The following is a 27,316-nucleotide window of genomic DNA, read 5'->3' as shown; positions in this document are numbered from 1 at the left end:
CCAGTGGCTCTTCTGAACTGCTCCATTTTCCATTACGCTCAGGATAGTTGGCATCTGTCTCCTCACTGCTCTGATACTCGCTCCCTCACCTTCCCCTGCTCCTCACTCCATATATTTCACCTTAGGGTCTTTTTTTTTTTTTTTTTTTTTTGTATCACAAGAGAAATTACCATGGAAGGCAGCACATCTTATGGCAAATATTATACATAAAATATGTTGAAAATTAATCATTTTTTAGTGCTTCTGTGCCTGTCACCATGTGACTTAGTTGTTTTCTAAGTATGATTTTATTTAACGCTTGAAGAAGCCCTAAGAGGATGTTATTTTCCTTATTTGAGAACTTGGAAAACTGAGGCTCAGCGATAGTAAGCACTTCAGTCCGGATTACATAACTAGTGATTGGCAGTCTTGGTTTCTCAACCCAGTGAGCAGTTCAATGCCAAGGCCCTTGCTCCACTGTCTCCCAGGAGAACATTTTTACCTTGGGGAAGGATGAAAAAATATCTGACATATTATAATTTTGTTCTATTTTTTCTAACCATCTCTAGTATCAAAGGAAAAAGTTTTTCATTATGTGTTTTTCCTTTTTATAAAAGTAATATTTGTTCACTGAAAACCATTTAAGAAATAGTGAGAAGCAAAAAGAAGAAAAAAAAGTCACTTGTAATCCACCACTCAGATACCACATATCTGAAGGTTGGTACAGCTCTTTGATGATATTTTTGATTGAAACATTTTTTATGGGTTCATGTTACATAAAGAGTTAAAACTGGAAACATGGTTTTTATGCCACTTGTCTTAGTCCATTCAGGCAGTTATAACACAGTATCATAAACGATGTGGCTTATAAATCATAGAAATTTATTTCTTATAGTTCTGGGCACTGGGAAGTCCAAGATCAAGGTGCTGGCATATTCAGTGTCTGGTGAGGGCTGGAGTTCTGGTTCATAGATGGTAGCTTCTTGCTGTGTCCACATGTGGCAGAAGAGCTAGCTGGCTCTCCGGAGTCTTTTTTTTTTTTTTTTTTTTATTATTATACTTTAAGTTCTAGGGTACATGTACATAACATGCAGGTTTGTTACATATGTATACTTGTGCCATGTTGGTGTGCTGCACCCATCAACTCGTCAGCACCCATCAATTCATCATTTATATCAGGTATAACTCCCAATGCCTCTTTTATAAGGGCACTAATCTCATTCATGCGGGCTCAGCCTTCATGACTTAATCACTTCCTAAAAACCCCATCTCCTAATACCTTGAGAGTTAGGATTTCAACACATGAATTTTGAGGTGATGCAAATATTTAGACGATAGCACCAACAAATGATTCCACAGCAATCAATTGTATAACTATACCATAATTTCACCAGTACCACATGGTTAGCATGAAGTTTTGTTTCTTTGTAAGAATATTAATGATATTGGGATAAACATCTCTGTAATTATCTCTGTACATTCTAATATTTTATGAAAGGGAAGAAATATTTTTTAAGTGTTAAAAAACTGTTAGCCCAGATGTATGAAAGTGAAAAAGAAACAAAAACTTTGCTCTAGATCAGTAGTTGACAGGCTTTTCTTGTAAAGGGGCAGGTAGTAAATATCTTAGGCTTTGTGGGCCATATGGTCTCTGTCGAAACTACTCCGCTTTGCCGTCATAGTACAAAAGCAGTCATAGACAATTCATAAATGAATCAGCATGGCCGTGTTTCAACAAAATTTTATTTATAGACCCTGAAACGTGATTCTCATATAATTTTTATGTGTCATAAAACGGTCTTCTTCTTTTGATTTTTTTCTAATCATTTAGAAATGTGAAAACTACCTTTAGTCTGTGTGCCATACAAAAGCAAGTGACTGGCCTTTCCTTGCTCCAAATCATCCATTCATCCTTAGAGACCTAAGTCTATGACTGTTTCTAGCCACAAAGTTACAGAACTGTGAGAGTTCTCTTTCCAACCCTTCCTTCTCCTGGATTTACACACACACACATACAGGGACATATACTCCTGATTACCCCAAAGTCCTGCCCTAGTAAGCTGGCCACCCTCTCCCAGAGTTTCATAAGTTCAAGTATTACTTCTATTTTGTTTAATTCTATTTCTTGGAGCATCTGATTATCTGAATGAATTAATTCACATTAAAGAGTGATTAGTAGGGCTCAACTCTCCCTTTGATAATTTCCATTTAAAAGAACATGCACCAGTGAGGCTAACGGAATGCTGGAGAAAACATTTTTGAGTGACTGGTTACCCAGCTTTTCATTTAGGAAGTTGATTTTGGTATTATAAGGCTTGCCAAGAAGGCTAAGATGACTTATCTACTGATGCTTACAATCAGGGAGGCAGAACAATTGTGGTACAAGAAAAAATAAAAATTCAAACCAGAGGCTATTAACTGCCAAGAAAATGATAAAGAAATTAAATAACTAAATTATGATAAGGACAAAAATAATTGCTCAATGTTACCAAGCCTAGGCAGTCAGGGACATTTGTCTGCGTGTTGATAGACACAGGACCTTGCCTTCTTCCTCTTATGGATAATGGCTTCACAATATCCTCAGGGTCTTAAGCCTTTGATCCAGTCGAGGTCACTACTTCATGGTTTTACTTGTGCATAAATGGTAAAAAGAAAAATAAAATTTAAACAACTTGAGCTTAGAGGGAGTTCTTGAGTCATTTACTAAATTTCTAGAGATTTGCGAAGCTCCAAACAAAATGCATTCATGAGTCCTTTAGCACATGACTGAACCTGGAAGTTTCACCACTAACTCCAAGGTAACCCTTGGACAGGCAAAGAGAAATAGGGCAATGGAGGGTTGATGTGAAAGCATTTCCTGCAAAGGTATCCTCTCACCAGGTAGACAAAGAAAGATAAGTTACCCAGACTGAAGTTGCAAGAGTCTTTTTTCCTGAAAATCACATCCTAAACCCCTGGGACAGTAAAACTCTTCACTGAGGTCTCATAGAAAGGTGGTCTTGAGAAACTAAAACAAGCTTTGACCTAGGAGCTGCCAGCCAGCAGGTTTTCTCTTGTGGCAGTGTTTGCTTGCCATCCATCCAACCCTGACCAGAGGCTTCAAAAGTTGGAGCTCAGCTCTACCCAAAGCACAGGGGACGCTGGGGGACAGGTCTGCCCATGAAATGCCAGGAAATCCCAGAGCTAGGAGAGGTAGCTTAAAGGTCAACATCTGGGCATGAGGGTGCTGCTTAAAGTGAGTGGTGAAAAACACATCTTACCTCTATGTTCTAAAAATTGTCGCCGAAATATCTTTGTCTTTAATCATCCAATTTTCATTTCAAAGCCAAGCGCTAATAGGATATTAACATAATATGCACATTACTAACCCAGGCTATTGGCAACTGCTGCTTGCTGCAAGCCCTTGACATTGCCTCCCTGTATCTAACCATGGTTCTGCTTAGTCTGGCTTCCTGCCTTTGGCAATGGCCAGGGTTTGATGGTTCAGAGAAAGGCAAATTGCCTAGTTAATTAAAATCTGTACTTTTAAAAACATTTTTTCTCTTATATTGCCAGCCAAAGTTAAATGAGTACAACTTTCTTTTGAAAGGGCCAAAAATAAATTCTGGGCTTAAACATTGTAGATGAAATTGCTGCCTTAAATTCTAAGTTGCAGAAAAATAAAGGCTTATCATGAAAATTGTTATTTAGCTGTATCTGTGGGGGTGTGTGTACAAAGTGATTATTAACCTCCTTTATAAATGGGTATGTCAGGAACTTTGAAGGAAGACCCAGAGTTTGGTGGCCAAATGCCAGTGTGTGTTCAATATTCACAATGAACTCTTCTCCTTCTGGTAGTTGTAATTCTACGTCTGTTTCTAGCCTTTCTCACCTTGGTTATAGCACTCTGCTAGGGTCACAGGGATTTCCAAAATCAACTGCAAGGGAGTATTCTGAATTCCTGTTGATAAATAAATTATGTCCCAATTGCAGGTGCTTTTCTGAAATGTTACTCAATGCAGAAAAAAACTGAAGCTCCTGAGCTCAGCATATCTTATTTTGCTATCGACTGTATTTCTGTGTCTGTGTTCAAGTAACTAACTCCCTTTGGCAACTCCAAGGAAAGCTTCAGGTAAACAAGTCAAACTGCCTTCTTGTTTATACCTTTTTTGGAGAAAAAGTGAGAGTGCTATAATTTAAAAAAATTAGAACAGTAACAATGTCATCTTGAATTTACAAAGTGCAGGAGTTGTCAGATCTGTGATTTCAAGTCTTCCAACAACTCTTTTTGGGTAGGAGTAGTCAGGAGCCTGTGTGGTGGTTGAAGCCCAGGTTGGCCACCGGGAGCTGAAATAGAGGCCAGGACTCCTGGCTCCCTGTCCAGACTCTGAGGACCCAGGAGCCTCCATGGGTACACTCAGAGGCCACACTAGATGCAAAAAGAACCAGGCACAGAGAAGTCAGAGGGTCTCAAAGGTATTTGTTTCAGCATTTAACAAGGAATTTTACCTGGGAGATGATTTTCATTCAGAACCTGGCTACAAAGCTTGAAGAAAAAAGAGCCAGAACAACTAAGGAAGCCTGTGCCTGCCTTAGAAAGGCAATGAGAAGTCTGTTTATGTCTTTTGCCCACTTTTTAATGAAGTTAATTGCTTTTTGCTTGTTCAATTGTTTAGGTTTCTTATGAATTCTAGATATTAGACCTTTGTTGGATGTATAGCTTACAAATATTTTCTCCCATTTCATAGGTTGTCTGTTTACTCTGTTGATTGTTTCTTTTGTTGTGCAAAAGTTCTTCAGTTTAATTGGGCCCTACTTGCCAATTTTTGTTTTTGTTGCAATTGCTTTTGAGAATTTAGTCATAAAATTCTATCCCAAGGCCAATATCCAGAATGGTGTTTCCTAAGTTTTCTTCTGGAATTCTTGTAATTTGTGGTCTTACGTTTAAATCTTTAATCCATCTTGAGTTAATTTTTGTATATGGTGAAAGGGAGGGGTTCAGCTTCATTCTTCTGCATGTGGATAGCCAGTTATCCCAGCACCATTTATTGACTAAGGAGTCCTTTTCTCATTGCTTATTTCTGTCAACTTTGTTGAAGATCAGATGACATATAAGCACCGAACAAACATGAAAAAATGCTCAATATCATAATAATCAGAGAACTGCAAATCAAAACCACAATGAAATACCATCTCACACCAGTCAGAATGGCTATCATGTAAAAAAATAAAAATAAAAAAAAAAAAAAGACAGATACTGGCAAGGCTGCTGAGAAAAGTGAATGCTTACTGCTGGTGGGAATGTAAATTAGTCCAGCCACTGTGGAAAGCAGTTTGGAGATATCTTAAAGAACTTAAAACAGAGCTACAGTTGACCCAGGAATACCATTACTGGGTATTTATCTGAAAGAAAATAAATCATTTTACTAAAAAGACACATGCACTTGTGTGTTCAGCACTATGCACAATAGCAAAGACAGAATTAACCTAGGTGCACATCAACAGTGGACTGGATAAAGGAAATGTGGTATATATACACCATGGAATACTACACAGCCATAAGAATAATGAAATCATGTTCTTTGAGAAACATGGATGCAACCTAAATGAAGTAACACAGAGATAGAAAACCAAATACCACATGTTCTCACTGATAAGTGGGAGCTAAACACTGGGTACTCACAGACATAAAGATGGCAGCAGTAGACTCTGGAGGCCACCAGAATGGGGAGAGAGGGAAGGAGACAAGGACTGAAAAACTACCTATTGGGTACTATGCTCACTACCCGGGTGATGAGATCATTCGTATCTCAAACCTTAGCATCACACAATATACCCACTTAACAAACTTGTACATGTACCCCATGAATCTAAAATAAAAGTTAAAATTATTTTAAAAAGAAGAAAGGCAATGACATGCAACAATAAGCAGTCAGACTGATATTCACCACATACCCTGACAACTCCCCTCATTTGTTCTCAATCACACTTGGGGTGCTTCTGCAGGAAGGCAATGGATGAGGTTTGGCTCTTGGGACCACTTTCTGTGTCAGTGACTATAGATTATAATGTTAATTTCTGGTTTGGTTTTTTGGGGGCGTAGGGGGAGAGATTATTTTTCTTTTATTTTTTCTCCTCTCTAGAGCAAAACTCTTTTTCCCTCACTCTTTTTAAATAATTTTATTGTCAATGAAAACACAAAAGAGAGTTGAAAGCAACTGAAAATAGGGAATTTTCCACTGGGGAGAAATCAGGGAATGGCATAAAATGGCCTCTTACTTTTTTCTTCAAATTCCATATTAATATTAACAGCAAAAATTGATGGTTGGGGGCAGCCATCTGCATCTGTTTTGAATCATCTTTGTCTCTAGACCTCACTCTCTTCCCACACTGTTCTCCAAACTGTCATCAGGTTTAATGGCACGGCAGTCTTGGGCGCTGCACGCTACCCTCAGAGACCACTCAGAACTTCCAGTGGCCCTGAGTGCTAGATCCTTAGAAATGGAACCATCTTAGAGATCATCTGGTCTTGGAATTTCTTTACCGCCTTCTTTAATAACTTGGATTGAACATTTATAGAGCACTTACTATGCACCAAGGAATGGTTTAAGTAGTTTATATATATTAGCTCATTCATTCATCACACAGCCCTATCAAGTAGGCACCATTATCCCCATTTACAGATGAAAAACTGGGGCACAGAGAGGTTGACTCATTGACCAGGACGGCCTTCTACAGGGTGGCATAGCTGCCTTTCCTCGTCACACATTCTGCATTCCAGCCAAACTTGCTGTAGGCTCTAGGTCTCCATCTTATGCCTCTGCTCACTCCTATTCCTTTTGCCTGGAAAGCCTCCACACCTGGTCCCTCCCCTAAGCTCTGCATTGTCCAAATCCTATATAGCCTTCAGAATGAAGGGTGGATGCTATCTCCTCCAGGGAGCTTCTCCTAATTGCCTTTAGCTAGGGTCAATCTCCTTATGCTGAAATAGCAAAGTACTTCCATTGTACTGTGTGGCATGTGCCACATTCTGCCCTGCATTCTAGTTATGTATGCATGTATTTCATTTTTTTAAACATAAGATAAGCTCTCTATGGTAGAATGCATGTGTGATGATCTCCCAGCTCCCATATCACCTAGTGCATTCTGTGGCACACATTAAATAATGTCTGTTGCTGTATTTACCACATGGTAGGAAAAATGTGTGAATGAATATGCACATCATAGGTAACATTGCTTCATGAGCAAATTCCCTCTTTTACACATTGCAATCAGGCTCCTATAAAATTGCATATTTATAAAATGAATATTTACATGTGTTAGTCAAATGTGATGCAGTTTTTCCTAAGTGAGGAGGCATATGTGTGATGTGTAAACTTGCAACAACAGAGCAGCAGATCTGAGGACCCCATGTATACATGCAGGGTGCTGTCTGCCTTGGATGAGCTGGTCATTGCATATCTTCTCTGCATGCTCTTGTGTGAAAGACAGCTTTTCTCTTGAGTCTCTATACCATCATTGCCCTTTCTGGGCCCATGAACTTTTGAACCAGGCGGTGGGGCTCTGCTCAGAGTAACTCTCACCCACCAATGTGCCCACATTGCAAGTGGTATTCACAGGCCACAGAAGCGTCACCGCTTAACCATGAGCCTTGAGACTCAGCCACAGCTCAGGCCACCACCCTCAGGATGCAAAACACTTCCTCCCATATATAAAGCTACACACTGAAAGTCATTATTGATGACACTCAGCCACATGGATAAACTTATGAAGGAGTACACTTTTTCTAATTTTCATGTAAGTACCAGAGAAACAATGAGGCAGAGAGAGCAATGAACACAAAATATTTTGATCTGATCATTTGACAGGGTCTTAGATCATAAGTATCAGCTTATAATAGAATTTAAATCACCTCCCAACCTCAGGCTTACATGGTTCACAGTGCAATATTCCCTGAAATTAGTAATGTGAGGGTGCTTGATTCTGGCTACGTATCAGATTTCCTGTGGAATTTCACACACACACACACACACACACACACACACACCAGGCTCTCCTCTTGGAAATTCCACAATTCCAAAAAACCGCATAGTTCATTCTGATGTGAAGCCTGGGTTGAGAATTACTGTGACCAAATGAGACACAAAAATAATAGGCCACTCAGTCCCAGGCTGTGTCTTTTGCTGTTGCTGCTTTTTAATCAAAAAGGCTAGAGAGGCATCTCAGTGGGAACATTAGTTCTGCAAGTGACAAGACTTATAATATTTCATAACTATAGAAAACAGTGGGTGGCCATGATTTCAACAGCAGAAGTCAAACATTTTTCCATCAGCACAAACCAAAATATATAAAACCCTACATACCCAAAAGAAGAAGAAATATAAATGCAAGATTGTGAAACTTATATTCTATTTACATTAGAATACCATTAATTAATTATTGACAATAGTTTAGTTTGAAAATAAAACCAGAATGGAGAAGACTCATTAGTGCCTGAGACTCTAAAGAAGGCAAACTGTTGTTTACTGAAAAAATTTAATGAACCATAGTCTATAGCCATATGGAAAAGCTAGTACATTATATTTTACAGCATGTAATTGATCTACAATATTATCTTCAATTCATCCTCATTAATTGGCTTTTCTATGAAACAGAAGGGCTTCCCCTTGCCATCTCTGATTTGGCAGATGTGGCTGGATTTCATGCTGTCAGGGTTCACCCTATGTACTCCCCTATAGATGTTCTTTCTCTTTCTGACACTTCACTCACTCCAGAGATGAGCCTTCACACTGTTAACAATACTTTCATATCCCTGTCTACCCTGGAAGTAGATTTTGGTCTCTACCTTTCCAACATAATCAAAGTTTACCAGTCCCATGTTCCCTGATTCCAGAGTATCCTGTTTCCCAGACTCTAGGAAATGTTAAAGTGTTTTGTAGAATAATCTGAGAAAATGGGATCTAATAACAAAATACATCATATTTTCAGGGTACAGATTTGAGTTCAAAGGGATCTTTTGGCAATAATGCCTTAGCCTAAAAGTGGTACTCTAAAAGTCAGAATTCCAAGCACTCAGAGTGAGGGGACTGATGCAGCTTTGGCAGGATGCGTCACTCTCAAATCACATTGCATAAGCATCTACTTAGTCCACCTATTCCGACAGCTTTGGCTCATTGGTCCATGTGGTCTCCTAGCACAGAGGAGGATGAGAACTACAGGCTCCTTCTTTTGGTGTCTAGCACAGTCCAGGACTCCCCACCCCTTCTGTTGAGGCTGAGCATCCAGAGTTAACCCAACAGCTCATCATTCTTTATTTCTCTTCTATATATGTTCTGGTAATTTTCCTGAAGACACCATCTCCAAAGGAAAGAACAAGTATTCAAAGCAGTCAGTTTTGCTCTTGCTTAACAATTCTGGCCAAAGTCTTGCTACCTGTAAATAACAGGGACTCTTCCCGCTTTATTTCCCATTTCCAAGCACAGTGGGGAGTTGGGTCCTTGGGGTGGACAAGGGTTAAAACATGTACTTATGGCCGGGTGTGGTGGCTCATGTGTGTAATCCCAGCACTTTGCGAGGCCGAGGCAGGCAGATCTGCTAAGGTTAAGAGTTCTAGACCAGCCTGGCCAACATAGCAAAACCCCATCTCTACTAAAATATGAAAATTAGCTGGGCATGGTGGCGCATGCCTGTAATCCCAGTACTCAGGAGGCTGAGGCAGGAGAATCGCTTGAACCCAGGAGGCAGAGGTTGCCGTGAGCCAAGATCGCACCACTGCACTCCAGTCAGGGCGACAGAGCAAGACTCCATCTCAAAAACAAACAAACAAAAATGTACTCATTTCTCGTTCTTAGTAAATCTCTGGAGGGGGTATAAGCAATGCCGTGAGTTCATCTAGGTTCCATCAGCAATTCACCGTGGCTTTCCCATTTCACACACCCTGTTCTGCTGTCCCTCTGAGTACATCTGTATATGCCAAGCCATTTGGTCTTACTATATATATATATATACACACACACAACATATTTCAAATTGCCATCTTCAATTTTGTACTTACTATATCAAAGTAGTCTGGTATCCAGAAATGGGAGTCAGGGTTTACCTAGATTCTTCTCTTTGGGAATGAAGCCCATGAATTCCAGCAGAGAAGACAGAATCAAAACAACTGGATTCGTCATTAGAAAGCACAAGTTCACCCCGTCTGGCCCAGTCATGTGCTCACTACAGTCTCACAAGGCTGAGGGCAGAGGATGTGAAGCAAGATCGTTCAGAGGCATAGGAATATACGTGCAGCAGCCGACTGTCTGCTGGTACTGACACAGCTCACTCTGCTGACATTCATTTGCCTGTTGTCACAGGTACAATTTAGTAAGCTGGCAAGGAGGGAGACATTTATTTTAAAAGCTGTGGGAGGGGAGCTAAAAATTCTAGATATATTTTGAAATTAGGATTTGTCTTTGCTTCTACTTATTCACATTCTTCGGGAAAAGGTGAATGCTAAAATCTAAGAAGAAAGTCAGCGTGTTTCTTTGGCTGCATTAGAGGCTACCTTACAAATACCCTCTCTTTGTCAGAAGGGAAGTCTGGAGCTGTTCTAGGGCAGCGTTGCAGAGTCCCTTGCCTACTTTCCACACCCACAAGACTTCCCTCTGCAGGTGCAGGTGTGTTGACATCCCATCAGTAGCATCAACCTACACCGAGGACCCTGCAATGAAATGCAGCTCGTCAGGATGCCATAAAAAATAAGAAGGTGGTTTAGGTAAAAACTACAAAAGGCATTGTTTACTAAACTGAGTGACAAAATAACATCACATAACTATCAGCTCTGCCTTTATCCCTTTCCTCTCACATCAAAGACTGAGCTGACTCAGCTAGGGAGGCCTTAAAAATAGGTGCTACAATGAGGAATGCACAGGTTTGGTCTTTTATTGCACTTCATATGTTTTTAACAAAGGGCATGCATTTAAAAAAAATCATTTGTAAGATATTTTGTTAATTTTAAATGAATATTTAAAAAATAGAAATTGTGGCTTCTATAAAAATCAGAACTTTGCTTTGATATGTACATACAGATTAAAAATTTAACCCTATTTGCTGTAATCTAAAGGAATGTGTTAAGACTCTGAGGCTGAATTACAGTTACTATGGAAACCAAAAACTGTAACCATTATGACTTAGGAGCCTCTAGCTTCTCAATAATTATGTTGTTTGAAGAAGGGAAATTACATTTTTAATTAAATGAGTAGAACACAAGTAATTTTACAGGAAATTTATTACATTGTGTTCAAATGGCATCTAATGTGTTCCTTGATGCTCTTTGGGTAATTTTTTCAGCAATTGCTGGCAAGTTTTTGAGAGATAGATTAGACTATTTATTGAGCACTTATTACTTATTTAAACATTGTACAGGGCTCCAGGGATGGGAAGGATAACATATAAATACATCATTTCTATACACGAGAAATTTTAGTTTAGTTAATTTTTAAAACACACGCAATAACCCAAATGCCTTTACAGAGCTATAGTTCAGCAACAAGGCATCCTAACCATATTTTGATCAAAGGGCTCTGAAACGAGGAGAGAGCCAAAGGGGTCTACAACTCTCAATGGAGCTGAATTTTAAACAAAGTCTTTTTGTAAATCAAAATTTATTCTCTGATCACAAAAGCAATGTGTGCTAATTGTTGAACATTTGAAAATATGAAAATTTTAGAAGATAAAACTAAAACCAGCTATAATTCCAACTCCTATACTAACTTTTTGGTGTATTTGTAACAGTCATTTTTTTCCTATAGGCATGGGCAGTTGTCACTTTGCATGATAGTGTGAGACTGCAAAAATGACCACGAAAGCTAGAATCATGCAAAGTTCTTAACAATCAGTGGTGAAAACCCAATTGTTCTGTAACCTTGAAAATTATTTTGTCATTAACCTCTCTTACTGTTGTTAATAAATGTATAAGAAAATAAAAAATAGTGGCCGGATGTGGTGGCTCACGCACTTTGGGAGGCCAAGGAGGGTGGATCACGAAGTCAAGAGTTTGAGACCAGCCTGGCCAACATGGTGAAACACCGTCTCTACCAAAAATACAAAAATTAGCTGGGCATGGTGGTGCACAACTGTAATCTGAGCTAATTGGGAGGCTGAGGCAGGAGAATTGCTTGAACCCAGAAGGCAGAGGTTGCAGTGAGCTGAGATTGCACCACTGCATTCCAGCAGTCTCAGAAAAAGAAAGAAAAGAAAAAAATAGTAAAATTAATCTTTAGTACTCTGAATTTAAAATATAGAAATGTTGAGAATTAAAGTGTTTTATTTCTTTGTAAAAAATTTACCAGAAGTAGTTTGAATAATGCTGGTTTATCTTTCATTGTATAACTTACAATATGGAGCAAGCATCTTTTTTGCAAATTGTCATACTTCTAAGTCTGGATCAGCTTCCAGCACTTGTCCTTTGCACTTTCAATGATGTGAACTATCTCTGATAGTTCCTTTAATGTAAAGCGTGTTTTTTCTTTTCTTTTTTTTTTTTTTTTTTTTGCTAGCGTCACTTCTTCTGTGTGTTTTCAACACCACCACTTTCTTTATCTGTCAATTTCACCTTAACTAAGTTCCTTGGGTTCCATGTCTAGTGTCTCTCAAAGGGTGGTGGTGTCCAGATTTCCACGGTCAGCTAATTCTGCCATAACTTTGTTTACATCAGACTCATATTTAACTTCCACCATTGTCACTTTTCATTTCTTCGCTGCATTTTCATCATTGTTGACCAATTTCCTGTTTTGATCGCCCAGTTTTAAAAAATGCCACGTAGGGTTATCACCGGCAGAGAAGGAGGCAACCTGGTGCTGTCTGTGCCGGAACTGAATAACAGAGGGGCACTAACCCAGTCTGACCAATCACAGGCCGACTGAGAAAACAAGGATGTGACTGGTCACCGATCATGATGTGCATCTGTCATTCCCACAGTGATCTGTGGACTGAATTGCTAGCAGTGAAGTTTGTGCAATTACTCAGTTAATATACTGAGATAACTGAAATGTGAACTGTGTTGTTGTGAAATGGGCATTATTTAACTCATGGTAACAAAAATGCATGCATTGCGGACCCATGCAAAATGTGAACAGTCTACATGGACAACTTGACAGACATTTATTACAAAATTGAGATCATGAATATATAATTTTGTACTTGCTCTTTTAACTTAGCCTTATATCATAAAGTTGTATCCCTGTTATTACTAGTCTCCAATAATGCCGTAGCATAATTTATGTGACTGGGGAAACACCAGGGGAATGGTAAAATGAGAGCCATAGATTGGTAAAGAGGGAGGTGCTCCCTAGTAAGAAGCAACATAGGGAAAGCCCAGGGATTGGCCAGTGTATGTGGGTAAGTTGGGAAGAAGGAGAAAACTAATATGGCTGGAATATAGGATCTTAGAAATAAAATGACAATAATATCAAAAAGTCCATTTTCCCACACTTTAGTAATAATAGTAATACTATTACTATTACCAATAGCAAGCTTACTATGTTCCAGGTACTCTCAGACATTATCTCACTTAATCTTCACATTGACCTTGTTTGCTGTCATCTCCGTCTCACACATGAGGACCCTGAGGCTCAACACAGATGTTGTAGTGAGCCTGTAATAAAACCCTGGTTTCTGTAATCCTGCCCTTGGCTGCTTCACAATACTGCCCAATGAAAGCACTTTTCAGCTTACAAAGTCCTTTTGCATATATTGACACGAGGCATGCAACTGGGTAAGTTGTACCAGCTGCTGAGGTGTGGGGCTGTAATCAAGCCTATGCTGCTAGCCTAAGCCAAGCCATCAGACCACATACTTCCAGAAGGGCTGCCTTTACCTAATTTACACAAAGATGCAGTATAGACTGGCCTTGGCCCTGGTCAACATGACAGATTCTCACCACAGCCCTCAGAGGTGACAGAGAAGTTATGATTGCTTCAATTTTATACTAAAACAAAACAAAACGAAATGAACCAAAAAAACCCCCACAGCAGCTCCCATTGGGTCAGTGATTTATCTAAGCTGAGAATGAATTGGTGAGATAAAGATGCAGTTGAGGAAGATATTAGAATCCAGGCTGAGCAGGTTTCCTCTGAAGAAAAAGGCAACAGGGGACTGCGAGGTTTATCTAAATCAGGCTACACGTAAACTTCCACAGAGTGAAACAGTAAGTCACAGCTGTCCACCTGGAAGAGATTGCTCTGGGCAGCTGGATGCCTTCCAACCAGTTAAATTATTTCTTCTCCAAAACTTTGGTCACCTTTTGCATTTGGATCAGATCTTTGGAGACATCTCCATTTCCCTTGAGGAGTAAATATATAGCCACTAGGATTTTTAAAAAGTGTGTCTGAAAGCAAATATCCCTTCACCTCACTGTCTTTTGTAATTGAACTTTACAGACCCCTTTTAGAGAGTTGTAATTACTGTTGTTACTGTTCTGAGAGTATCTGGGCCTAGGATTTTTCTGAGTTGTAAGCCACACAGTCTGTACTCTTACTTGACAGAGAAATGCTGTTGCATAAACTAGATCCTTCAGATATTAGGGACTCAGAGGGGTTTAACTTTCCTGGGTGAATTTAGCATTTCTTCTTGGATTTACAAGCTTTAGAGGAACACTTGTAAAAAAAAAAAAAAATGACTGGGTACAAACCAATTAATCCTGCCTCCAAAAATAGCCAAATTATATTGATAGGCATTTAAAAACAAAAACAAACCAAAAAAAAATCCAAGAGGCTGCCTCTGAGAAATAGAACTTGAAAAATAGGTCTCTGGTCAAATGTTTGGAAAAATCTAAACATCATTCTGCTTCTTTAGAGTGTCATGACACTCTCAGGGAGTCCTTCCTTGTAGGTAAGCAATGTTTTCAATTTACTGGGATTTACAAACCTATTGTTTTCTACATTTTTTAGATAAGGTAAGAAATCCAACATTAACAAAACTTTTAAAAAAATTCTCACTTACCTGGTCTTCTTTTTTTTTTGAGTTTCGCTCTTGTTGCCCAGGCTGGAATGCAATAGCGCAATCTTGGCTCACCGCAACCTCCGCCTCACAGGTTCAAGCAATTCTCCTGTCTAAGCCTCCTGCATAGCTGGACTTACAGGCACCTGCCACCATGCCCCACTATTTTTTGTATTTTTAGTAGAGACGGGGTTTAGCCATGTTGGCCAGGCTGGTCTCGAACTCCTGACCTCAGGTGATCCACCTGCCTCGGCCTCCCAAAGCACTGGGATTACAGGCATGAGCCACCATGCACAGCCTCAGTTACGTGATCATTTATTGATATCTGGACTAACTTGTGTTCTATGGAACTTGTTTTAAGAAATGCTGGACCACGGCCATGGACACAATTGGGTATGCACAGCCAACTCTATTTGAACTCAGAGCTACTTCCTGTCCCCAACCCCAGAGCCAGAGGAGTAGTAACAGAAAATGAGCCAGGAATGATCAGCCTCTCTGGCTGAGGCTGGCAGTAGCATTTTCATCCTTCAGTGGAGAGTGTTTTGTGTATGTGAAATGAGGAGTGTGAGGCCAAGCAGATGGGGCTCTGTTCTCCCTCACCCTTCTTCAACCCAAGCAGATCTGCTTTGATCTGCCTTAGATGTTACAGTTTCTTGCGGGGTTTCATTAGAAAAGTAAAAAAGACTCCATTAGCAAACAAACAAACAAAAACAACAATAAAAAACCCAAAACAAAACAATACTGGGTGGTGGTGTTTTAAAACCTGTACATGAAACAAAAATCTAGGAGTGATAAATACTCTCTAGGACCTTCTATAGTCACTTACCCTGTGGTTTTCCCATCTGTAAAATGGGATTGATAATGCTGTAGGGACTAAAAACTCTTTTTGGAAAAGAATGAAAGCTTGTTCCATACTTAATTCAAGGTATAATGTGAGCAGGTAGAGAAGGATGGGAAGGTAAGTAAAGATTTGTCATTTTCCAGCTCTCCATCATCTGAATCCCCTTCCCATTATCAGCTGTGAGCTAGAAAGTCAACTGCATGTTCCCATGGGTGTTTAATATCAGAGTGAGTGACTCAGAGAAGCCTGAACAGTTTAGGGCTCATGGTGGTCATGGTGCAGCCACTGCTCAGTGACAATGGCATCAGCCATGGTGCATAGTCCCCAGAAATGGCAGTGACCAAACCACACTGTTCATGTGGCATGAGACTTTATGAGTTTCCTTTGTTCCCTATGTGGGTTTTGTGTCTGATTCTCTGGCCTTCCCATGAGTCTGTGAGCCTCTCTGTGTTCTTTGATTTAATGCTTTACAGTTTAAGGTAGCCAGAATTCTTTCAACTGAGACCTGTTAGGCATAGATGGTGGCATATCAGAGTGTGAGGTTGGGGCAGCCTGGGGTGGAAGTCGTTTTAGGAGATCTAAAACTCTCCTCATGTGAGCATTCAAGCTGATCACTAAAATTTGTCTCAAAGGGAATGGGAGAACCATGGTCCCCATTTGGGTCATATTCCTGTAGATGTAGAAGATATTTCAGCAGGGGAGGGTATTTCTGCTCCTTGTATTTATAATTTATAATTTTCTTACATAATCAAATAGAGATCTACAGAACACCTATTTTTCTTTTAAACTTCTCTCTGTGCTAGTTTTGCTAAGACCTAATAAAAATTCATCTTTTAACATGTCTAAAACAAAATTAGAAGAGAGAATATGAAATAGCACAGTAATTCAGACTATAGCAATGCCAGAGAACATAATGAAAAAGAAAGAAAATATGGGTGAAAAATAGCTAAAATCCTAACCCAAACAGCGCTTGACTCTCAGGGGTCATGGGAGTTCATTTCCATCATGCTGTAACCCTAAACTTTGTCTTGTTCAATTGAATGCACAGAGCAGTGATAAGAACATCATTGCAGCTAATGTCAGTAGGAAGGTCCCTCAATGTTACTTTCAGAGACGGGGACCACTTACTTCTTTTTCATATTTTAATTTTATACTTAAGTATTTTTACAGTTAATGTAACTTAACTATTCAAAGTAAAACACTGAAAATGTCTAGATGGGTCTGCACAACCCCATAAACAGATAGGTTTGGTCCTGGCCTTTTTATTAGCTCTTAGTAAGATTACACATGCAAGCATCCCCACCCCAGTGAAAATGCCCTCTAGATCACCCAGATCAAAAGGAGAAGGTATCAAGTACACAAAAACGCAGCTCAAAACACCTTGCTCAACCACACCCCCATGGGAAACAGCAGTGATAAATCTTTAGTAATAAATGAAAGTTTAAGCTATACTAATATTTAGAGTTGGCCAATTTCGTGCCAGCCACCGCAGCCGTATGATTAACCCAAGCTTATAAAACTTGGTGTAAAGAATGTGTAAGGTCTGCCCTCAATAAAACTAAACTCCATATAAGAGGAGGTGACACTTAGAGGTGTCACTGCTACCTCATCTGTATTTTCAGAGAAGCCACCGCGATCTACTATTAAAATTTAGCTGCAGGTGTAAAAATAGACACATAGGTTAATGCAACAGAATAGGGAACCCAGAAATAAAGCCACATACCTAACAACCAGCTGATCTTTGACAAAGTCATCAAAAATATATACTGGGAAAATGACAACCTATTGAACAAATGGTGCTGGAAAAGTTGGATAGCCACATGCAGAAGAATGAAACTGGACCCATACCTCTCACCATAGAAAAAGATGAACTTGGATCAGGAGTGATGGCTCATGGCCATAACCCTAACACTTTGAGAGACCAAGGAGGGAGGTTCACTTGAGCCCAGGAGTTTAAGACTAGCCTGGGCAACATGGCAACATAGCAAGACCCTGTCTCTAAAAAAGTTTTCTTAAAAAATTAGCTGAGTGTAAGCCAAAGGAACAAAGTTGGAGGCATCACGCTACCTGACTTCAAACTATACTACAAGGCTATAGTAACTAAAACAGCATGGTACTGGTACCAAAACAGAGATATAGAACAATGGAACAGAACAGAGCCCTCAGAAGTAATACCACACATCTACAATTGTCTGATCTTTGACAAACCTGACAAAAACAAGAAATGGGGAAAGGATTCCCTATTTAATAAATGGTGCTGGGAAAACTGGCTAGCCATATGTAGAAAGCTGAAACTGGATCCCTTCCTTACACCTTATACAAAAATTAATTCAAGAAGGATTAGAGATGTAAATGTTAGACATAAAACCATAAAAACCCTAGAAGAAAACCTAGGCAGTACCATTCAGGACATAGGCATGGGCAAAGACTTCATGACTAAAACACCAAAAGCAAGGCAACAGAAACCAAAATGACAAATGGGATCTAATTAAACTAAAGAGCTTCTGCACAGCAAAAGCAACTACCATCAGACTACCATCAGAGTGAACAGGCAACCTACAGAATGGGAGAAAATGTTTACAATCTACCCATCTGACAAAGGGCTAATATCCAGAATCTACAAAGAACTTAAACACATTTACAAGAAAAAAATCAAACAACCCCATCAAAAAGTGGGCAAAGGATATGAACAGACACTTCTCAAAAGAAGACATTTATGCAGCCAACAGATACATGAAAAAATGCTCATCATCACTGGCCATCAGAGAAAGGCAAATCAAAACCACAATGAGATATCATCTCACACCAGTTAGAATGGCGATCATGAACAGGTGCTGGAGAGGATGTGGAGAAATAGGAACACTTTTACACTGTTGGTAGGACAGTAAACTAGTTCAACCATTGTGGAAAACAGTGTGGCAATTCCTCAAGGATTTAGAACTAGAAATACTGTTTGACCCAGCCATCCCATTACTGGGTATATGCCCAAAGGATTATAAATCATGCTGCTATAAAGACACATTATAAATCATGCTGCTATAAAGACACATGCACACGTATGTTTATTGTGGCACTATTCACAATAGCAAAGACTTGGAACTAACCCAAATGTCCATCAATGATAGACTGGATTAAGAAAATGTGGCACATATACACCATGGAATACTATGGAGGCATAAAAAAGGATTGAGTTCATGTCCTTTGTAGGGACATGGATGAAGCTGGAAACCAACATTCTGAGCAAACTATTGCAAGGACAGAAAATCAGACACCACATGTTCTCACTCATAGGTGGGAATTGAACAATGAGAACACTTGGACACAGGGTGGGGAACATCACACACTGGGGCATGTCATGGGATGTGGGGAGCAGGGAGGGATAGCATTAGGAGATATACCTAATGTAAATGATGAGTTAACGGGTGCAGCACACCAACATGGCACATGTACACATATGTAACAAACCTGCACATTGTGCACATGTACACTAGAACTTAAAGTATATATATATAAAAATTAGTTGAGTGTGATGGTGCATGCCTGTAGTCCCAGTTACTTAGGAGATGGAGGCAGGAGGATTGCTTGAATCTAGATTGAGGCTGCAGTGAGCCATGTTCATGCCACTGCACTCCAGCCTGGGTAATGGAGCAAGATGCCATCTCCAAAATAATGATAATAATAATAATTATAATACGATAAAGACCTAAACATAAGACATGAAACCATAAAATTCCTAGAAGAAAACCCAGGAAATAGTCTTCTGGACATTGCCCAAGGCAAAGAATTTTTGAGCAAGTCCTCAAAAGCAAATGCAACAAAACGAAAAATAGACAAATGGGATTTAATTAAATTAAAAAGCTTCTGCACAGCAAAAAGAAACAGTCAAGAAAGCAGACAACTACAGTACGGGAAAAATATTTGTAAACTATGGATCCAACCAAGGGCTAATATTCAGAATCCATAAGGAATTCAAACAACTCAAGACAAAAAAAAAAAAAAAAAAAACCTTTAACAAGTGGGCAAAGGGCATCAACAGGCATTTTCAAAAGAAGTCATAGACAGATGTGGCCAACAAACATATGGAAAACTGTTCAACATCACTAATCACCAGAGACATGCGAATTGAAACCACAATGAGATATCATCTTATACCAGCCAGAATGATTATTATTAAAAAGTCTAAAAGCAACAGAAGTTGGTGAGGATGTGGAGAAAAGGGAATGATTATACACTGTTGGTGGGAATGTAAATTAGTACAACCTTTACAGAAAACAGTATGGAGATTTCTCAAAAACTTGGAATAGACCTACCATTTAAACCAGCAATCCCACAACTGGGTGTATACCCCAAAGGAAAGAAATCAATATATCGAAGAGACACCTGCATTGTATATTTATTGCAGCATTATTCACAGTAGCAGAATCACGGAATCAATCCAAGTACCCATCAACAAAGGTTTGGTAAAGAAAATGTTATATATATATACACACACACACACTCTCATACACACGTATATATAATATATATATGTATATAATATGTATACATATTATATATATTATATATAGTATGTATATCTGCACCATGGCATACTATTCAGTCATAAAAGAATAAAATAATGTCTATATATAATATATATACATGTATATGTATTTAATATATATACATATTATATATACAATATGTATATGTATATCTGCACCATGGCATACTATTCAGCCACAAAAAGAATAAAATAATGTCTTTTGCAGCAACATGGATGGAACTGGAGGCCATTATTCTAAGTGAAAGGACTCAGAAACAGGAAGTCAAATATCACATATTCTTACAAGTGGAAGGTAAATAATCGGTATACATGAACATACAGAGTGAAATAATAGATATTGGAGACTATGAAAGGTGAGAGGGTGGGAATTCGGTGAGAGGTTAAAAATTACCTATTTTATAAAGCTTATAACCTTTAATCCTTACAACATGCAAGATAGGTATTCCTACCTTATAGATGAGGAAACCAAGACTCAGGTGTTATTTGATCTAACGTCACATAGTTAATAAATGTGAAACCTGGATTTGAACCTAGGTCCAGCTGCCTCTCAAGTTTTTGCTTTTACTCCCTTCTCGGTCTTGCTTCAGAAGCAGAGAATTTAGGATATGCTAAATCTGAGAGTTCTTGGGTAAACACTAACTGTAAGCACTTAAATTGGGTAAACACTTAAATTGTAGCCTAATCACAATTTCAGGTTATGAGATTGCATAAAAAAAAAGGAGAAAGGGGTCACTCCCTCCCTCCCCTGGGACAAATTTAAGTTGTATGTGCATATGTATGAAGGTGAAAGATGGTTTACTCGGGAGAGACTCAGATGTAGTGAGGAACTGGGGGCCTAGGATAGCTTTGCTGGAGAAACAGGAGGGGCTTCTAGGAGTGAACATAACATGCTAACGTTACAACAGCAGTCACAGGAACAGGGTGCCCAGTGGAAAGGAAGAACTCCATCTTGCCAGGCTGTCCTAGAGAAAAAACACCCCGAAACTATAATGCAGCAAAGGGGAATGATAGGATGGCAACAATGACAGCTACTGCGCATTGAGTGTTCACTACATGCAAGGATCATTCCAAGGGCTTTATGTATGTTAACTCATTTAATATTCACATTCTTGCTAGAAGATAAGTACTAATCACAATATCTTTTTATGAATGAGGAAACTGAGCCACAAAGAATTAATTCTAAAAAGAATGAAATTTGCCCAAGTCACACAAGTGTTGTAGAACCAGAATTCAAATTTAGGCCATTTGCCTTCAGAGCGTATACCCTTTACCACTATAATTTACAGACTCTGAGGAAAGTGAACATGTATGAGTCTGATTGGCAGTGAAAGAAACTAAGAAAAGGAGAGACCAGGATGGATCCTAATGGATATTAAAGCAACACTGTGTTAAATTCCATCTCTGTTGACAAGGACTTGCTCACACGCTGATGATGGTGTCAACTGCTTAATGGAAAAATTGCAAAGGGCCTTGGAATGTGATCATCATGTTACAGAAGGTACCACACAGAAGTAATTATAATAAAGCCAACTTCCTCTCACAGGTACCAAACCTGAACTGATGCTGTCTATGCCCAAGTGGTACCATTGACCAATTTCCCTATTTCTGCCAAAGCTATGTCAGCTTGGAGGCAACTTAGTTCCTTTATTATTGACATCCTATCATGCTTTCTCAATCCTCTCTGGAAAATTCTACTATTTTCACTGAGCCCAGTGTACCTCTTGTACTTCACTTGGATTTTGCAATAATGCCTCACAGGTCACCTTGCCTTTTGTCTCTCCCTTCCAGGCTGAACCAAATGCCAGGAGAATCTTTCAGAGTGTCCTGGAACATTGGAAATAGCCTTAAAGCTTAAATGATGAATCAGAAGAGTTATGCTGTATTCTAGTGCTGACACTAGGTAAGTGACACTGGGAGTCATTTCAACCCTCTAGATCTTTAGATTCTACAAATATAAAAGGAGGAGTTGACATTGAGGCTCTCTAAGGTCCTTCTAGTGTTTTAAGTATATGAATGTACGAATGAATGAATTCCTTGCCTGTATACCTGCCTATGATTTCTGTTTCAAGCTTTAAACCTGGTGCTCAAGGCTCTATATAAAAGTTTTCTCACACCATTTTACAAGATAGCCATTCCTCCCCTGTCATGTCTCATTCATTTCTAAACCCCAGCTTCTCTTTCTGCTACTCTTGCTACAATTCCATCCTCTCCACAGCCAAAACCTTAGGCCATCATTAAGGTTCTGCTGTCTTCCACTGACAGCTTTCCTGAGTGACTCCAGGCTGCACCATTGTAATTCTTCAGAAAGTATATACACATGGTAGCCAAAGAGCCTGGGCCCTGGAACCAGACTGCCTGGAGTAAAATCCTAGCTCTGCTACTTACGAGCTGCTGGTTAGTTAACCTTTCTATGCCTCAGTTTCACCATGTGTAAAATGGATTGTAAGAGTGGCTACTTGGCAAGATTGTTGTGAAGTTTAATATATTCCAAGTTAAAACACATGGAAGAGCTCCAGGTACATAGTAAGTGCTCTGTAAATATCATCTATTATTATTATTGTAACCACATTTCACACATTTCAAATAAATCTTAAGAATTAAATTGTTTCGTGCATGTAGATAATGTCTCCCCAAGTAAACAGCAAGGATCTTCACTATTTTCTATGGTTTCATGTCCTGGCAAGGGAATTCAAAGCATCACAGCAGCTATTCCTAAACAAACAAACCAACAAACCAACCTATTCTAAACAAACACCCGAAGACAGTAAGGGAGGCCTTACCTGGTGCACCGCAACTTTAAACCATTTTAGTTCCGCAAATAAAGAGAATTATGACACAAACAAACATAATAAAGACCCTGCAGCTGCAGGCACTGGCTTCTCCTTAATGCCTTGGTTTCTTTCTGACTCTTTACAGCTGAATTCTAAGAGTTGGGAATGAGAATTTCTAATGGATTTACTGACACTACTTTATATAATTCAATACATAAAAAAATGAAAATCTCTTGAAAATGCATATGAGTGCCATCATGTTGAGGCAGTTATTGCGGGAAAGGGGAGAAAGTAAAAACTATTTATGGAATAAAATGATAAAATATTCTTATTTCATCATCTTACCTTTTGACTCCTTTATATTGTGAGTTCCAAATATGGTCAAGATGAAATGCGTTTATTTTGCCTTGAACCTTCTCACTAATGTACCAAAGGGGCATTTCATGAAAGCTAAGCAGTATGAATTTCCAATAAAGCAACCAAGCTCCCTTAAGAAGTGCTCTGGAAGGAAAATTTCTCATCACTTTGTTGTACTTCTCACCACCAAGTCAAACCAACTGCCAATGCCAAGTTGGACAGGAAGGGTGTCATGACATCAAATATTATATTCCACTGGTAGTGAGATGACCATTATGTTTCTCAGAGCAAGCATGGCTTCATAAGCCAGTTCCTGTTTGCAAGTTGATCTCGCCAGTGATCCAGACAAATGCATACTGCCGCAGCAGTGTGGGATAGTGGGAAGGCTTGTAGCTTCCGAATGATTCTGCACAGCCTTTGGATGCCATGGTGGGTCTGGAGCCATAAAATGGTGTGGTTACAATGCCGGAGGTGAAAATACAGCAAAACTCCAAAGTAATGTGGACTAAAGCTGAGTGTGCAATTATTTTCTTGAGTGATGATCACAAGGAAGGTAATATCATCCAACATCTTTCCTCATTAAGTGGGATGATGGACTGTCCTGACGGACAAGTCATTGCTCTCATCCTGATCTCTACTGGATTAGAACACATCTCAAAAACAAAGCAAAAAAATTCTCCTTCTGCCCTTCCCCACAGAAACAAACAAAATGGAAACAAACTCTAGCGACTCTTTCTCTAGAACACTAGGGAGCATGACAAGCTATTAGAAAATAGCATAGACTTCCACTTTAGTCGGTATGGATGACGTCTTCACAAATATTTATTGAGCCCTATGCTAGGAGCGTGGGCTAGAGAAATAAATAAGACAGGTTCTATTCTAAAGGAGCTTACAGTCTACTAAGATAAAAGATAAGCCCTTTTTGTCTCAAAATGGAACATGCATGGACAGCTGGGATCTAATATTCACAACAGAGGATTTTTTTCAAAGTCTTTCACCTATTGTGGTTCCCTTATGATGATTTGCTACTCTTTGGGGATGACACTCTTTTCACCCTATATATAGCTGTCTGATTCAAGCTCCACAAATTTAATGGGGGAAGGGGAAGCATTTCCAGGTTAGAATAAAACACAAAGTTCTTTTGCTCAACTGAGCTTTTCACCAGCACGGCTTAGACACTGAATCCTAGAAACATGGTAGAATGTGATGCCAAGAATTCGGCAAGTATCTGGAGAAAATCAACTGAGCTTTAACTTAGCATTTTATTGCCTCTTCACAAAATGAACCAAGAATAGATAAAGACAAATAAACTTAGTGATTTATAGTTTTCAAAATATTTTCTATGTTTCTCCACCATGTATTTGTTTTGCTTTAAGTCTTTTGAATTGGTACTTGACAGATAAGGATATGCACTGTAAATGCCTCCAAAAGATAAGAATTTCTTCTAGCTTGGGAAGAAAGAGGAGAATGATTATGAAACTTCTTGGAGAGTACTCACTTTGTTTAATTTTCCCTCTAGATTGTTAGAAACTTGAGAGTAGGGACTGCCTTACTCATCTTCGTAACTTCTGAATCTACCTCAAGTGCTCCAGAAATGTTTGTTGAATGAATGTATGAATGAGGCATGGATGAATGTCTAGGTCTTGAAGGAGAGGAGGTAGTGGATAAAGAAAGATGGCGGAGAGACTGAGGATGAGACAGAAGCATTTGTACAGTGTGGGAAGTGTGGGCAGATGCATGTTTGGGGAATGGGGGCAGGTTACATAGCATTAGTGTAGTTGAACCGAAACGCATTTTGGCAGAGGAGGCTGCAGAAAGACTCTGTGGCCACATTGGTGAATATATCTGCTTTCTATGGTACTGTGGCAGCCAGTCTATCATTTCCACATCTTTTCTCTTTTATTTAATTTTTGAAGGCCACACTAGCTCAAGCTCTAGTAATAGGTCTTCATTTAGTTCCTATATTAATTTATGGATATAAAGAAGCCTGCATTTTTGGGCTACCATGTGAAGTTGAGCAGGCTGTACACTGCACAACTCACAGGAACAGTTACAGATCCAGTACAGTGCATGATAGCACTGTGTTCCCTCATTCTCCCTATATTTGTAATGAAATACATTTACAAACTGATAAATTGCTGGAAGTGCAACATGTTGAGAAATACTTTTAACTATCTTTCCTCTTTACCCATTACATAGTCCTGAAGAACCCCTGATTCTTTCATTTTCCTCAGTCTGCGAGGGTTATATTACAGAAAAAATTGTGTTGCTTTTTTGTGATGCTTCCACATTCTAACTCTCAAAAATCAAAGGGTGCCTATTTTGAACCATTCTATATTGGGTAGGGTTCTGATGTTGCAGTTCTTGAGTTCAAATTCTGGCTCTATCACTTAATGTGTGATCTTGTACAAACTATTTAACTTCTCTGTGCCTCATTTTCCTTAGTTGTAAAATGGGAATCATAAGAGCTCCTACCCTATAGGGTTAATGTAAGAAATAATTGAGATAATCTATGTAAAGCACTTAGCACAGTGACATAGGGAGTGCTCATAGGTGTTTGCAATTATGCTACTAAATTATTAGTGCTGATACTGGACTTCCAGGTAAAGCCTGCTGGGCAGAATTCCTCCTGTGCCCCTACGGCTGGGACTGCCCATTCAGAGCCTGTCCATTTCTAATAAGCAGGGCAGGTGTCCACATTCCTCCCAGGTTGTTCATTCCACAAGAGTTAACCAGATAATCCCCAGCTATGGGTTGACAGATCACAAAAATACACACACACACGGTGCACACAACTTCCCCTTTACTTCAGAAACTTCTAACAACAATGCCACAAAATCAGGATGTTGTTAGGGCTTCCCTCCCTGTCTCTTTCTCCAGTCTAGTCCATTCAAATGTCATTATTGAGTTTGAGAGGGAAATGGGGGATATGTGAGTCCCCAGAACATTTCATGGGTAACAGTGGAGCTCTGGCAGATAACAATGGTGTTTGGTAAAGGATGAGCCCAAGAAAGAGAGATAAGACAGTTTTGTTGTTTTTAGTGGTGGTGAGTGTGTGCATGTGTCAGATTGTAAATGGGGCAGAGAATATGTCAGATCTGGAGAGGGACCTGGAAATCAAAGATCAAGTTGCAAGGGGAGAGGGGTCTAGGGTCAGGTGAACAGTGAGAGAGGAGGAATACACTGGCAAGCTGAAAAGCAGGATTCAACAATGAGCAAGGACCAGAGAATCATACCATGTCTTCTCTCACTGAATCATTTACTCTTTCATTTGAAAAATTGTTCTTGAGCATTGACTATGTGCTGGAATGTGTTAAATGCAGGGTATTCAACAAAGAACCAGACAGAATCCCTACTTTCATGGAGCTATCATCTAAAGGAAACAAATAAACACACTATTGGTGAGAAGTTATATCCTAGTAGTAAGTGCAAGGCATTATGGATATGAGGGGGTGTCATGTGGTCTGATAAATTGTCTTGGAGAAAATTTGGTGCTTTCAGGAACAGCCATGGGGTCGGCACAGCTGGGGTAGACTGTGGGAGTGAAGTGAGGTGAGGATAGAGAGGTAAACAGGAGCAATATTATAAAAACGATCTTAGGATCAAAGGTTAAAGAAATTGTTCTTTGTTATCAGGGCACTCTGCAATGTAAAACTTAAATATTAGTTATATCTAAAGGCTTGGAATCCAGGGAGGGAAATTGGGTGGTTGTTTCCTTGAATATATTTTATATAATATGAAAACTCAACTGAGGATATTTACTGGAAGGTGCCTCCTCCCTTATGTTTTCCTTTATGAGAGATGAAAGATTGTCCCTGCCTGTGGCAGGGCACTCTCCAAAGAGAAGTGATACATCTTCAGCCC

General features: G+C 39.3%; 1 protein-coding gene and 1 long non-coding RNA gene across 2 annotated transcripts in view; one reads left to right on the top strand and one right to left on the bottom strand.

Annotated features, from left to right (window-relative positions):
• The window catches only part of FRMD6 (FERM domain containing 6), a 256,303-nt gene that overhangs the window by 134,737 nt on the left and 94,250 nt on the right, over positions 1-27,316 (bottom strand). The window lies entirely within an intron of this gene.
• Positions 4,309-27,316, top strand: part of LOC104672904 — a 54,935-nt gene continuing 31,927 nt past the window's right edge. Inside the window, exons 1-2 of the long non-coding RNA XR_749456.1 lie at positions 4,309-4,434; positions 22,113-22,224. This is a non-coding gene — a long non-coding RNA (uncharacterized LOC104672904). The remainder of the gene's footprint in view (positions 4,435-22,112; positions 22,225-27,316) is intronic.

This window comes from Rhinopithecus roxellana, chromosome 5 (assembly GCF_007565055.1).
Source record: "Rhinopithecus roxellana isolate Shanxi Qingling chromosome 5, ASM756505v1, whole genome shotgun sequence".
NCBI classification, from domain to species: domain Eukaryota; kingdom Metazoa; phylum Chordata; class Mammalia; order Primates; family Cercopithecidae; genus Rhinopithecus; species Rhinopithecus roxellana.
The sequence above is the reverse complement of the archived record's forward strand: the minus strand, read 5'-3'. Positions and strand labels throughout refer to the sequence as shown.